At 43.3% G+C, this 14,872-nt stretch overlaps 1 protein-coding gene across 1 annotated transcript in view; it reads left to right on the forward strand.

The window, feature by feature from the left end:
- The first annotated feature begins 5,794 nt into the window (after positions 1-5,794).
- LINC02901 (long intergenic non-protein coding RNA 2901) overlaps positions 5,795-14,872 on the forward strand; it is a 40,605-nt gene continuing 31,527 nt past the window's right edge. The window contains exon 1 of the mRNA XM_003950944.5: positions 5,795-5,946. The gene's annotated coding sequence lies outside the window, so the exon portion shown is untranslated. The remainder of the gene's footprint in view (positions 5,947-14,872) is intronic.

Consider the following 14,872-nt stretch of genomic DNA (forward strand, 5'->3'; position numbering starts at 1 on the left):
AGTTTCACTGTGGAGGAAATAATCAAGACTCCTCAAAGCAAGGCACAGCGAATGGCTTGAACACTTCTGAATTTCATTCTGATGGATTTTGATCCCATATTCTTTGAGACAGCTGTTTCTGTAGAATCGGTGACTTCTTTCCAGACTCAGATGTACCTCTGAACTGATTTTTAGCTGTTCATTCTGTACTATGCATTTCTTGTGCTCTGATTTTTTTTTTTTTTTTTGCAGGAATGCTGCCTTCATATCACCAATAGTGTTTATGTTAGAATGTGCCCCTTCAGTGACTGTGGCAGTCTGCAATTAATCCACTCAATGGCTAGGGCCTTTAACGAGTATTATATACTTCCAAGAAGGTGCTAGCAGAGAGCCTCACCATGCATTTTACAGCAAAGAAGTGAGCAATGTCATTAAGACACCCTCCAACTTGCAGTTTTTAGACAGAAGGCCAATTCTGTATGTATAAGAACACTGTATGTATTAAACGTGGTAATGATCTCCCAGGCTGCTGGAACCATTTGTTCACTATCACTGAACCATGACTGATGACATCTGGTAAAATGCTTTCCCTAAAAATCCTGCAAATTCACCTGACGTTCTGGTTCTGGGTAAAACAGAGACAGTAAAATATCTTGAGGCAAATATTAAGGACAATACCACAGCACAGGAGAACTGGACACTAGAGCCGAGTCTTCCCTTTTTCTTCCTTCTGTACAGCATGGAAAGCCAGTCAGCAGGCTCCAGGAAGCAGCCTTTCTGATATTCTCTTTGTTCTTTTTTTTGAGACAGAGTCTAGCTCTGTCACCCAGGCTGGAGTGCAGTGGCACGATCTCGGCTCACTGCAACCTCTGCCTCCCGGGTTCAAGCGATTCTCCTGCCTCAGCCTCCTGAGTAGCTGGGACTACAGGCACGCACCATCATGCCTGGCTAATTGCTGTATTTTTAGTTGAGACGGGGTTTCACTGTGTTGGCCAGGCTGGTCTCGAACTCCTAACCTCAAGCGAGCTACCAGCTTCGGCCTCCCAAAGTGCTGGGATTACAGGCGTGAGCCACTGGGGCTCCCCACTCTGATATTCTCTCAACTGCCTGTAAGCTCCACACTGCCCTCAGGATGGTGGTCTAATGCCTTAGCGTGGCTGTCAAGCCATCTGTGTTTTGACTGACCTTATCCCCCGACACTCCCAGATCGTGAGCCTTGTGCTTGGTGTTGCCTACAATCTCCATAGCCTTCCCCATCCTTCCACCTTTGCACACCTACTTAAATTCCTCCATGGTTGCAATTAGCTCTCAGCTGCCTTATTTGCTTATTCATCTCTCACTCCACTAGACTGCAAGCCCTTCCATAGCAGGAAACATGAACTACTCCTATTTATTCCTATGTACATGCTTGGGACATAGAAAGCAAGAATTATTTGTTGAACGACTGGATGGATGAATGAATGCTTCAAAAGAGCCATTTAAAATGTAGATTCTCATTGAATGCTCAGGTTTCAGGGTGATGGCTGTGTTCACTTGTTTAGCAATAGTAGAGGACACTTTCACTACCTGCTAGCGTTTGGCTCCTCAGTTTTGTTTAACAGAGATGTAGTATTGGGGCAACAGTAACGAGTTAGAGAACAGGCAGGTTTTCAACAACAGCCCTTTATTGCAGCAAAAAATAATCTGAGCCAACCACAACCTAAATCACTGTTGCTGGCAATGACAGGAGTTAAAAGGAGAATCAAAATGATTATGTTGAACCACTCTGGCATCCGGCATCTATTACAGTGCATCCTCAGTTCATGTTACTATTTTTGTAGCTAATAACTTATCAGTTTTTTCAATAATTGATCTTATATATTTAATATATATATTAATTTCACATTACTTAGATACAAGTGCCATGAAAGATTGCTAAGTCTAAAAGCAGAAGTGAATGTGGTCTAAAAAAGTGAGTTTGATGAATTTCTTTTCTATTGAGCTGGCTGCTCATTTGACTAAATCAACTAATCCACACAGGTGTTTGGGTGTCAAGTACGTGTTGCCTAAGTCATATTCTTTTGAGCTAGAAAAGTTGTTCCACTTAATTTCAAACCATTTTGTTAATACTTTCCAAATTTCTGGAAATCTGCTCACTTAAAACTTACTTGGATGTCTAATGGTTTGCAAGTTTTGTATTTTAGCAGTAGTATCCACCACTACCCTGATGTGCAACACACACTGCACATTTTACAACTTTATACTTGAAGACTTAAAAGTCTCCCTTTGATTGATTAGCGGTGTTGAAAATGATGGGTCATGTCTATGATGCAAAATCAATTGACAAAAAATACTGAATGGCTTTAAAAGGGAAAAGCATCTCTGAATTATGTTTGTAAAGGAACACCTTTAATTTTTGTTAAATTCTACTTTCTGTTCTTAGTTTTTTGTCTTTTTTCTTTTTCTTTTTTATTTAGAGATGGGGTCTCACTGCATTGCTCAGGCTGGTCTGAAACTCCTGGCTTCAAGTAATCCTCCCACCTTGGCCTCCCAAAGTACTGGCATTACAGGCATGAGCTACTGTGCCCAGCCCAATGTTTTGCTTTTCAATAAACTTTGTTTTCTTTTTTATTTATTTAGTCTTACCAGACCAAATTATTTTCATTAACAGTTATGGTCAGAGTTGGAGCTTGGGAGCAATAAGAAGGAACAGGTTATAATAATAAAAATACTATTTCCCTAATACTTGTTTGTAAACCATGCTTTTTGTTTTTGTTTTTCAACATACCCATTTTTCTCAATAGGCTATATGGCTGAAAAGTTTTCAGAAAGTTCTATTAAAAAATAACCAAAGTCTTACACTTAATAGATTTTTAGTAACTTTGTTAAATGAATGTCAGACACAAAGCTAATGCTAGTATTTGGAAGTGATGTCGTTGAAGTTTTGATAAGGACATTTAAAGTTATGGATGATAATTAAGTCTTACTGTAAATTACTACCTGACTATGAAACTTAGTACAGTCAATGTAGGTCTGTAAGAGAAATAATAAAGATAGAATAGTCATGACTAGGTGCTTTTCTTCTTAATCATTCAGGGGAAGGAGCAAAAAAGATAATGAACATTTTTTTGAATACCTATTTGTGCCACTCAATAATTCAGGAACTTCAGAGATCTCACTTAATCCTTTCAGCAAAACAGGTTACAAATAAAGAATCTGAGGTTCATAAAAGTTTGGAAATTCATACAACTTCAGAGACACGGGTTGGGGGATGGTGGGACTGGGGATTAAACCCAAGCCTGCCTGGCTCCAAGGCAGTTTCCACTGCAGGGTCTACTGTATTTGGAACTTCTATCAGGTAGTTCTGGTAGCTTTTTGGAAGAAAGTGTAGAAGAAAGTTTGAAAGTCATTCTTATGATCGGTTTGCTTCCTGGTTCCTAACCAACCAAGTGGATCTAAGTGAGGCCACTTTGTAAACAGGTCGTTCTCCAAATTGATGAACACAGCAGAATCTGAGACATTTTCAGAAACTTTGTACTGCAGATTTAATATGGTCTGTTGCTCAGGGGAAGTGGAGATTGTTGAGACTGTAGGCACCCTTATTTTCCCTCTCACATAGCAATCTTTTTTTTTTTTTTTTTAAGACAAGGTCTCGCTCTGTCACCCAGGATGGAGTGCTGCGGTGTGATCACAGCTCACTGCAGCCGCAACCTCCTGGGCTAAAGTGATCTTCCCACCTCAGCCTCCCAAATAGTGGGGATTACAGGTGTGAGCAACCACGCCCCACAGTAGCAATCCTTTTCTTAAACCAACAGCAGGACAAATGTCTTCCTGAAGATTTATAACACCTGGTAGTGATCCCAACTCCTTCTGGGCCTGCTTAAGACTAAGTTTCTGGTTAGGAAAGAAGAAACTGCAGAGCTTAGTAGTTAAGGGCACACAGGAGTCAGACAACCTTGGGTGTGAATCCCGGCACTGCCATGGTACTAATGTGTTGCATGAGTCATGTTGAGAGGTGAGGCCAGCTGGACTTCCTGGGTCCAGTGGGGACTTGGGGAACTTTCCTGTCTTACAAGAGGATTGTAAAACGCACCAATCAGCAGGATTCTAAAAGTAGCCAGTCACGGGAAGGATTGAAAAAGAGGGCACTCTGATAGGATAGAAACGGAACATGGGTGGGGACAATAAGGGAATAAAAGCTGGCACCCCAGCCAGCAGCAGCATCCCGCTTGGGTCCTCCTCCATGCTGTGGAAGCTTTTTCACTCTTCACAATAAACCTTGCTACTGCTCACTCTTTGGGTCCCGGCCATCTTTAAGAGCTGTAACACTCACCGTGAAGGTCTGTGGCTTCATTCTTGAAGTCACTGAGACCACGAACCCACTGGCAGGAACCAAGTCCAGACACAATGTTATGCAAGCTTTCTAGGCCCTTTCTGTAAAATGGGTATAATAATAGTATCTAAGTCATGGGGATTTTGTGAGGATTAAATGAAATGCCTGTTAAGCATTTAAAATGCCTGGCACATTGAAAGTTCTTTTTGGAGACAGTCTTGCTGTGCCACCCAGGCTGGAGTGCAGTGACATGATCTCTGCTCACTGCAGCCTCTGCCTCCTGGGTTCAAGCGATTCGGTGCCTCAGCCCTGAGTAGCTGGGATTACAGGCATGCGCCAACACGCCCACCCAATTTTTGTATTTTTAGTAGAGATGGGGTTTCACCATGTTGGCCAGGGTGGTCTGGAACTCCTGACCTCAGGTTATCCGCCTGCCTCGACCTCCCAAAGTGCTAGGATTACAGGTGTGAACCACTGCCTTTGGGTCAAACGTACTTAATTCTTATTGATGTCCACATTCAACAATTACTAGGTTTGTTTTTTCTGCATCCAGCTGCAAATGATCTTCAAAGCTGTGAACTCAGGAAATCTCAGAGGCATTTATAGGCTTTCCAACCAGAGATGATATTTGTAATTCTAAGAAGTAAATAGAAATCCTTAAGAGAACCCCTTTCAAGCTAAGTTCCCATCCAATATGGAGTGGTGGCTTCGAATGATCCTTTTGGCTTATCTTTTTAAGTGTAAGAATTTTTGATGAATCACACTTCGTACCTATTTGGTCACTTTCACTAAAGTACAAAACCAGTCTGCCACCAGAAAAAATTTAATAACCTTGAGACTCAGAGAAGCAATGCTGCCTGATTGGTGGACAGCCAGACCAGTGGGGGTCAGACGTGGCTCTTCGGCTCCGGACATGGGAATGTGGTGGAAATGAGATCCTCCAGCGATTCTAAGGAGTGTTTTGTTCTTCTGGCTTAAGAGAAGGGCAGAGGACAGAACCAAGGGGAGAGACAGGCCCAGCCATTGTCTGACGTGAGGCACGATAACACATTAGAGGGCTGGTTTAGCAAAGGGCAAGGTAGAGTTGGCATTAGACGCGCCTGCAAAGGGAGGCGGGCAAGAGCTTCAAGACGCCAACCACACTTGAGCAGCCCGGGCTCACGTCTGGTAAGGTTTACGCCGCCTGTTCCCGCCATCTGGCAGCTCCCTCCCAGAAGGGTGAGTTTGGTTCTTGGCAAATCCCTTTCGGACACACAAGCTCTTTTATTAAAATATAACCCCACTAACAGATTGCAGACTAGGCACAGAAGCCCCAAAGCACCCCCAGAGACCGCAGCAGTCCCGCCCCGCCGCCCCCGGATCCGCGCGGCCGCCAGAAGCTCCCCTCCCCCAGATCTTGGCCCCTCCCTGAGGCGCGCGAGCGTGTCGTCGCCCGCTCCCGGCCAATCAGGGCGCGCGACCAAAATAGCGCCGTATAAAAGCTGGATGGCGGGCGCGGCCGATGCAGAGCCTCGCGCTGGGGTGGGGTTGCGCGCGCAGGTGAGGGGGGCGGGGCCGGCGCCACCGGCGGGGCGGGGCGGACACTCCCACCGCGCACCTGCTTCTGCCTGACGTGTACCCGGAAGGTCGTCAGCTCAGGCTCCAAATATGTAACAGTGAGTTTCTAAGTGAGTCACACGGACGCGGTTGGTTTCCAGTGAGGCATAACTCATCGCTTCACTCTTCTCAACGGTTCCCTCTTCGGAAGGAAGCGCAGTCCGCAGCGTCGTCCGAGGGCGTGATCGCCTGCGTCGCACCCGCGTCTCCAGTGGCCACCCCTTGTCCTACAGGAACGCGCATCTGCTTAGCAGGCGCTGAGCCCTTGAGGAGGCCTAAAATGAATGAACGCGGCTGTGCCTCCTGAGCAGGCTCACAGTTGTGGGTGGGGGACAGAAGGGTGTCCATGCCTAAGGTCGACGGCGATAAGACAGACGTTCTTCCCAGGAGGAGATCAGTTCCAGGTGGGAGGCATTTCTAGGAGTCACCTTTCTCCGAGGAAGTGACCTGAGCTGTAGGAGGTGGAATCACAAAGGCTTTGGTGCCCTACACACCTGGGTTTTAGCCTTAGCTTGAGTCACTCACCCAGTCTGTGACGCTGAACACATCAGCAAACCTCAAACTTTCCCTATCTTTAAGATGCAGATAATAGCCAGTCACCATGGCATGTGCTTGTAATGGCAGCTACTCGGGAGGCTGAGGCAGGAGGATCTCTTGAACCTGGGAGGTGGAGGTTGCAGTAAGCCGAGATCGTGCCACTCGCTCCAGCCTGGGCAACAGAGCGAGACTCCATCTCAATAAATAAATAAATAACACTACATGACTGATAGCATATTTTTGAGGAGCATCTCTCCCCCTCCGTGCTTGGGTTTAATCCCCCTTCCTCCCTCCCTCCCTCTCTCCCTCCCTCCCTTCCTCCCTTCTTTCTTCCTTCGTCACGTTTCTCTTCATTTCTTTTTTCTCCATCATTCCTTCATTTTTCTTATTTTTTCCTAACTGACATAATTTACACACAATAAATCGCACAGAAATTAAGAGGACAGCTGGGTGAAGTTTTACATATGTATACACATGTCATTAGCCCCTAGGTCAAGATCTAGAACATTTCCATCACCCCAGGTTTCCAACTGCTCCTTCCGGTCAGTAGTACTTCCCCAGAGGTAACCACTATTCATTTGGACTTAAATTACCAAGTATGAGTTGTGTCTACTCTTAAACTTCATGTAATTGCAATCAAGCATTATGCTTTATTCCAAACTTGTCCAACCTGCACAGGCCACGGTTTTGAATGTGGCCCAACACAAATTTGTAAACTTTCTTAAAACATTGCGAGATTTTTTGTGACTTTATTTATTTATTTATTTTTTTGAGACAGAGTCTCTGTTGCCCAGGCTGGAGTGCAGTGGTGTGATCTCGGCTTACTGTAACCACCACTTCCCAGGTTCAAGCGATTCTCATGCCTCAACCTCCCGAGTAGCAGAGATTACAGGCTGGTGCCACCACACCTGGCTAATTTTTGTATTTTTAGTAGAGATGGGGTTTCACCATATTGGGCAGGCCGGTCTCAAACTCCCGACCTCAGGTGATCTGACCACCTCGGCCTCCCAAAGTGCTGGGATTACAGGCATCAGCCACCGTGCACCGCCTTGTGATTTTTTTTTTTTTTTTTTTAGCCCATCAGCTATTGTTAATTTTAGTGTATTTTATGTGTGGCCCAAGGCAATTCTTCCAGTGTGGCCCAGGGAAGCCAAAAGATTGGACACCTTTGCATTTCTGTTTTTTTTCACCCACCGTAGTGTCTGTAAGATTCCTCCATGTTATCACACGTATCAGTAGTTTGAAGTTTGTTTATTACTGAATAGTATTCTATTGCATGAATATACTTAAGTTAACTTATCCTTTTTACCATTGATGTGTATGTGGGTTGTTTTCAGTTTTTGGCTATTATGCATAAAGCTGCTCTGAACATTCATGTAGTATGATGAATAATTGATTTTAGTAGGATATATACCTATAAAAGGAATTTTTGTGTCATAGGATGATAGGTGTATATTTAGTTTTAGTAGACACTGCTGGCAGTTTCCCAAAAGGATTGAATCAATTTTTGAAAATTGGCCGGCCGCGGCAGCTCACACCTGTAATCCCAGCACTTTGGGAGGCCGAGGCAGGTGGATCACGAGGTCAGGAATTCGAGACTAGCCTGGCCAATATGGTGATTCTCCATCCCTACTAAAAAAAAAAAAAAAAAAAAAATTAGCTGGGCATGGTGGCATACGCCTGTAGTCCCAGCTACTTGGGAGGCGTAGGCAGAAGACTCTCCTGAGCTCAGGAGGCAGAGGTTGCAGTGAGCTGAGATCATGCCAATGCACTCCAGCCTGGGTGACAGAGCGAGACTACATCTCAAAAAAAAAAAAAAAAAAAAAAAGGGCTGGTCGAGGTGGCTCACGCCTGTGATCCCAGCACTTTGGGAGTCCAAGGCAGACAGATCACCTGAGGTCAGAAGTTCGAGACCAGCCTGACCAACATGGAGAAACCGCGTCTCTACTAAAAATACAAAATTAGCTGGCCATGGTGGCGCATGCCTGTAATCCCAGCTAGCTACTCGGGAGGCTGGGGCAGGAGAATCACTTGAACCTGGGAAGTGGAGGTTGCGGTAAGCCGAGATCATGCCATTGCACTCCATCCAGCCTGGGCAACAAGAGTGAAACTCCATCTCAAAAAAAAAAAAAAAAAAAAGAAAAGAAGAAAAGAAAATTATAGTTACTTCACATCCTTGCCAACAATTGGTGTTAACAGTCTTAAATTTTTGATGGTTATGCAGCAGTATTTCCTAGTGGTTTTTTTTTTTTTTTTTTTGAGACAGAATTCTGTCACCCAGGCTGGAGTGCAATGACACAATATTGGCTCACTGCAACCTCTGCCTGCCGGGTTCAAGCAATTCTCCTGTCTCAGCCTCCTGAGAAGCTGGGATTACCGGCATGCGCCACCATACCCGGCTAATTTTTGTATTTTTAGTAGAGACGGGGTTTCCATGTTGGCAAGGCTGGTTTTGAACTCCTGACCTCAGGTGATCTGCTCACCTTGGCCTCCCAAAGTGCTGGGATTACAGATGTGAGCCACCGCACACGGCCAAAATCAGGTTGTTTTCTTACCATTGAATTTTGAGAGTTCTTTAAATATTCTGGATACAAGTTCTTTATTAAAAAGACTCCCTTCCATTGACTTTGCACCTGCCACTTTGTGAAAAGTCAGTTGGCCATATTTGTGTGAATTTATTTCTGGACCATTTGTTCTGTTTCATTGATCTGTGTCTATCCCTTCACCGACACGACACTGTCTTGATTGCTGTAGCTTTAAAGTAAGTCTTAGCACCCTCAAACTTTGTTCTTTTTCCTGATTACTTGGGTATTTTACTTCATTTGACTTTCCATATGTATTTTAGGCTTGTCTATATGTTTTAACAATCCTGCTGGGAATTTTGTTTTTTTTTTGTTTGTTTTGTTTTGTTTTTCAGACAGAGTCTCAGTCTGTAGCCCCAATGGAGTGCAGTGGTGCCATCATAGCTCACTGTAACCTCAAACTCCTGGGCTCAGGGGATCTTTCTGCCTCAGCCTCCTGAGTAGCTAGGATCACAGGTGTGCATCACCACACCTGGCTAATTAAAAAAAAAATTTTTTTTTTTTTTTGGTAGAGACGGAGGTCTCGCTATGTTGCCCATACTGGTCTCAAAATTCCTGGCCTCAAGTGATCCTCCTGTCTCAGTCCCTGAAATGCTGGGATTACAGGTGAGCCACTGTGCCCCACCACGTGGGGGATTTTGGTTGTATTTGTGTTAAATCTATAGATCAATTGGAGGAGAATTGACAACTGTATTGAGTCTTCCAGTCTGTGAATATAGTATGTCTTTACATTTATTTAGATTGTTTTATTTCTTTCATCAGCATTTTGTGGTGTTCATATATAGATCCTTTACGTGGTTTGTTAGATTTATGCAGACTATTTTTCAAAGCCACTGTGATTTTAAAAATTTGGTTTCCGGATATTCATTACTATTATAAAGAAATATAGTTGGTTTTCATGTGTTAACCTTGTATCCTTCAATCTCACTAAACTGACATTGGTTTTAGAAGGTTTTTATGGAATCCATGAGATTTTTTACACAGGCAGTCATGTTGTTTGTGAATAGGTACTAGGGACAGTTGCGTTTTCTCCTTTCCAATCTGTATGACTTTCATTAAATTTTATTTCCCTGTTTGACAAGATAGGTCTTCCCGTGCAATGTTGAGTAGGAGGGGTGAGGTGGACTTCCTTGCCTTGTTCCTGATCTTAGAGGGAAAGAAGCATTACATCTTTCACAGTGTGTTTAGTTATAGGCTTTTTTGTAGGTGTGCTTTATCAGTTTAGAGAGCTCTGTTCGATTCCTCATTTGCTGACTGCTTGTACCGTGAATTGATGTTGAATATTGTCGGTTGACATGGTCTTGTTGCAGATTACATTTTCATTGGTTTTCAAATATTGCATCCCGGGAATAAACCCCGGATCATGGTGTGTAATTTTTTTTTATGTATTACGGTTTCAATTTGTTAGTATTTTGCATCTGTGTTGATGAGGGATATTGATTCATGAGGATCTTTTTTTTTTTTTTGTATTTTCTTTATCTGGTTTTAGTATCATGATGATGCTCATCTCATAAAATGAGTTAGGAAGCATTCCTTCCACTTCTGTTTTCTGGAAGAAACTATGTAGAGCTCATGTTATATCTTTCTAAAATCTTTGGTACTATTTGCTGATGAAACCATTTGGGGCTGCAGATTTCTGTTAAGGAAGATTTTCAACTAGAAATTCAACTTTTTTAATAGATAAAGGATTTATTTAGGTTTTTAATTTATTCTTGGATGAGTTTTGGTAGCTCGTGGCCATCAAAGAATTGATCCAGTTTATGTAAGTTGTCAAATTTATGTGTGCACAGTTGTTTGTGTAATTTATTACCCTTTTAGAGTCTGTGGGGTGCTCAGTGATAGCCTATCCTTCATTCCTAATTATTGGTTTTGATTTTTTAAAATTAATTTCCTATTTTCAATTCCAATGATTTCTGTTCTAATTTTTATTATTATTTTCCTCTTATTCTGCTTGCTTTAGGCTTATATTCTTTTCTTTTTATAGTTTTCTAAGGTGGAAGCTTGGATTATTGATACTAAATCTTTCTTCTTTTTTTTGAGACAGAGCCTTGCTCTTGTCGCTCAGACTGGAGTGCAATGGCACAATCTTGGCTCACTGCAACCTCCACCTCCCAGGTTCAAGTGATTCTCCTGCCTCAGCCTCCTAAGCAGCTGGGATTACAGGTGCCTGCCACCACTCCTGGCTAATTTTTTATTTTTAGTAGAGACGGGGTTTTGCCATGTTGGCCAGGCTGGTCTCTAACTCCTGACCTCATGATCAGCCCGCCTTGGCCTCCCAAAGTGCTGGGATTATAGGCATGAGCCACCGTGCCTGGCCTCTTCTTTTCTAATATATGCATTAAGTGCTAAAAATGTCCATCGAAGCATTGCTTTTACTATATCCCACAAGATTTGGTAAGTTGTATTTTCATTTTTCTTTGGTTCAAAACAATTAAAAATTTCTCTTGAGACTTTTTATTTTACACAGGTGTTATTTAGAAAAACGCTGTTTATTCTCTAAATATTTTCAGCATTTTTAGCTCTCTGTTACTGCCTTTCAAAAATTATTTATGTAGTTTTAATTTTTCACTTTTTAGTTTTAATTCCACTGTTGTCTAACAGCAACTTTGTATTATTTCTGTTCTTTTAAATTTGTTGAGGTATGTTTTCTGGCTAGGATATGATCTAGGTTGGTGAATGTTCCACGTGATCTTGGGAAGAATGTGTATTCTGATGTTGATGGATGAAGTAGTCTACAGATGTCAGTTCGATCCAGTTGATTGATTGATGCTGTTTGGTTTAACTATATCTGGACTGCCTACTGAATCTGTCAGTTACTGACAGAGGAGTGTTGAAGTCTCCAACCATAATATTTGATTTGTCTATTTCTCCCTGGATTTTTTTTTTTTTTTGAGATGGAGTCTCGCTCTGTCTCCAGGGTAGAGTGCAGTGGCGCGATCTTGGCTCACTGCAACCTCCACCTCCCGGGTTCAAGCAGTTCTCCTGCTTCAGCCTCCTGAGCAGCTGGGACTACAGGCTACCACACCTGGCTAATTTTTGTACTTTTAGTAGAGACGGGGTTTCACCATGTTGGCCAGAATGGTCTCAATCTCTTGACCTCGTGATCCGCCCGCCTCAGCCTCCCAAAGTGCTGGGATTACAGGCGTGAGCCACCACGCCTGGCCTTTTTTTTTATATGTATATTTTAAGATGGAGTCTTGCTCTGTCTGTGCACCCAGGCTGGAGTACAAATGATGTGATCTCGGCTCACTGCAACCTCTGCCTCCCAGGTTCAAGCAGTTCCTCTGCCTCAGCCTCCCAAGTAGCTGGGATTACAGGCACCCACCATCACACCTTGCTAATTTTTGTATTTTTAGTAGAGACGGGGTTTCACCATGTTGGCCAGGCTGGTCTTGAACTCCTGACCTCAAGTGATCCTCCTGCCCTGGTCTCCCAAAATGTTGGGATTACGGTCATGAGCCACTGCTCCTGGTCCTTTTTTTTTTTTTTTTTTTTTTTTTAACAGAGTCTTGCTCTGCCACCCAGGCTGGAGTGCAGTGGCATGATCTTGGCTCACTGCAACCTCTGTCTCCCATGCTCAAGCGATTCTGCTGCCTTAGCCTCCTGAGTAGCCGGGACTATAGGCATGCGCCATCAGGCCTGGGTAATGTTTGTATTTTTAGTACAGATGGGATTTCACTATGCTGGCCAAGCTGGTCTCGAACGCCTGACCTCAGGTGATCCACCTGCCTCAGCCTCCCAAAGCGCTGAGACTACAGGCATGAGCCACCATGCCTGGCCATTTTTTTCTTCCTTTGATGTAAATTTTCCTTTCTTTATGTAGATCTGAGTTTCTGACCTATATAGTTTCCCTTTTTTCGAAAAACGTACCTTAGCATACCTTGTAAGGCAGTTTCCTGGCAACAAATTCCCCCAGTTTTTGTTTATCTGAGAAAGTCTTTATTTCCCCTTTTTTTGAAGGATAATTTCACTGGATACAGAATTCTAGGTTGGTGAGTTTTTGCTTTTTTCTTTTTAAAATATTTCATTCCACTGTCGTCTTGCTTACATTGTTTCTGATGAGAAGTCTAATATAATTCTTATCTCTCTTCTGCACAAACAAGGTATTTTTATTCTGCTTTCTTTCTAGATATCCTCTTAGTCTTTGGTTTTCTGCAGTTTGAATGTGACGTGCCTAGCTAGAGATTTTTTGGTGTTTATCCTGCTTGGTGTTCTCTGATCTTCCTGGAGCCGTGTTTAGATGTCATTAATTTTGGAAAATTCCTAGTGATTATTACTTTGAATATTTCTTTTGCTTATTTCTTTCTTCTTCTGCTATTCCCATTAAATGCATATTAGACCTTTTATAATTGTCCCACAGTAAGTGATACTCTGTTTGAGCATTTCCTTCCTTTCTTCCTTCCTTTTCTCCCTCCCTCTCTCCCTTCCTCCCTCCCTCCCTCCTTCCTTCCTTTTTCTTTCTTTCTTTTTTTAATTTTTGAGACAGAGTCCCGCTCTGTCGCCCAGGCTGGAGTGCAGTGGTGCGATCTCAGCTCACTGGCTCACTGCAACCTCCACCTGCCAGGTTCAAGCGATTCTCCTGCCTCAGCCTCCTGGGTAGCTGGGATTACAGGTGCCTGCCACCACGCCCGGCTAATTTTTGTATCTTTAGTAGAGATGGGGTTTCACCATGTTGGCCAAGCTGGTCTCGAACTCCTGAACTCAGTTGATCTGCCTGCCTCAGCCTCCCAAAGTGCTGGGATTATAGGTGTGAGCCATGGCCCCTGGCCCTGTTTGAACACTTTCATTCTCTTTTTTTTTTTTCTCATGTTTCAGTTTGGGAAGTTTCTGTTGACGTATCTCACAGCACACTGAATCTTTCTTCAGGCACATATAACCTACTGATGATACCGTAAAGGCATTTTTCATTTCTCTCACAATGTTTTTAATTTCTAGGATTTTCTTTTGATTCATTCTTTTAGTTTCCATCTTTTTCATTATTTCCCTTCTATTCTTGCATGTCATCTGCCTTTTCCCTTATATCCTCATTATTTTAAATTCCCTACCTGATAATTCCAAAGTTTGTGCCACATCTGAGTCAGAGTCTAATGCATAGTTTGTTCTTCAGACTATTTTTCTTGTATGTTAGCATCCTTGTAATTTTTTGTTCAAAGTCAGACACGATGTATCAGGCAATAGGAACTGAGATGATTAGGCTTTCAATGTGAGGATTTACGTTAATTTGGCCAGGAGCAGACCTGTGTTTAACGTTTGCTGTACCTGTAGTGCCAGATGCTTCCTCTACTTTCCTTTTTCTTTTTTTTTGAGATGGAGTCTCGCTCTGTCGCCCAGGCTAGAGTGCAGTGGCGCGATCTTGGCTCACTGCAAGCTCCGCCTCCTGGGTTCACGCCATTCTCCTGTCTCAGCCTCCCAAGTAGCTGGGACTACAGGCGCTCGCCACCACGCCCTGCTAATTTTTTGTATTTTCAGTAGAGACGGGGTTTCACCATGTTAGCCAGGATGGTTTCTAACTCCTGACCTCGTGATCTGCCCGCCTTGGCCTTCCAAAGTGCTGGGATTACAGGCATGAGCCACCGCGCCCGGCCTAGTTTCCTTTTTCTTGTCTTTGGGTTACCCTAAAACCTCCTTCTTCAATGGAGTCTGTGCTTTACACCTCTCTCAGTTGCAATCCTGTTTGCTGTTGTTACACAGGAACCCTGTTGATGTGATAATTTGAGGGAGAGGAGGTGCTCTCTAACCATCTGATTAAATCTCAGCTTTTTAATGGCTCTGAAACCTCTAAAGGTGGACTGTGACCTTCAGAAGCTGTTCTTAGCTTTTTTTTCTCTTCCTTTACCTGATACAGGAAGGCTAGAGGGGCTGGAGT

Source organism: Pan troglodytes, chromosome 5 (assembly GCF_028858775.2).
Source record: "Pan troglodytes isolate AG18354 chromosome 5, NHGRI_mPanTro3-v2.0_pri, whole genome shotgun sequence".
Taxonomy (NCBI): domain Eukaryota; kingdom Metazoa; phylum Chordata; class Mammalia; order Primates; family Hominidae; genus Pan; species Pan troglodytes.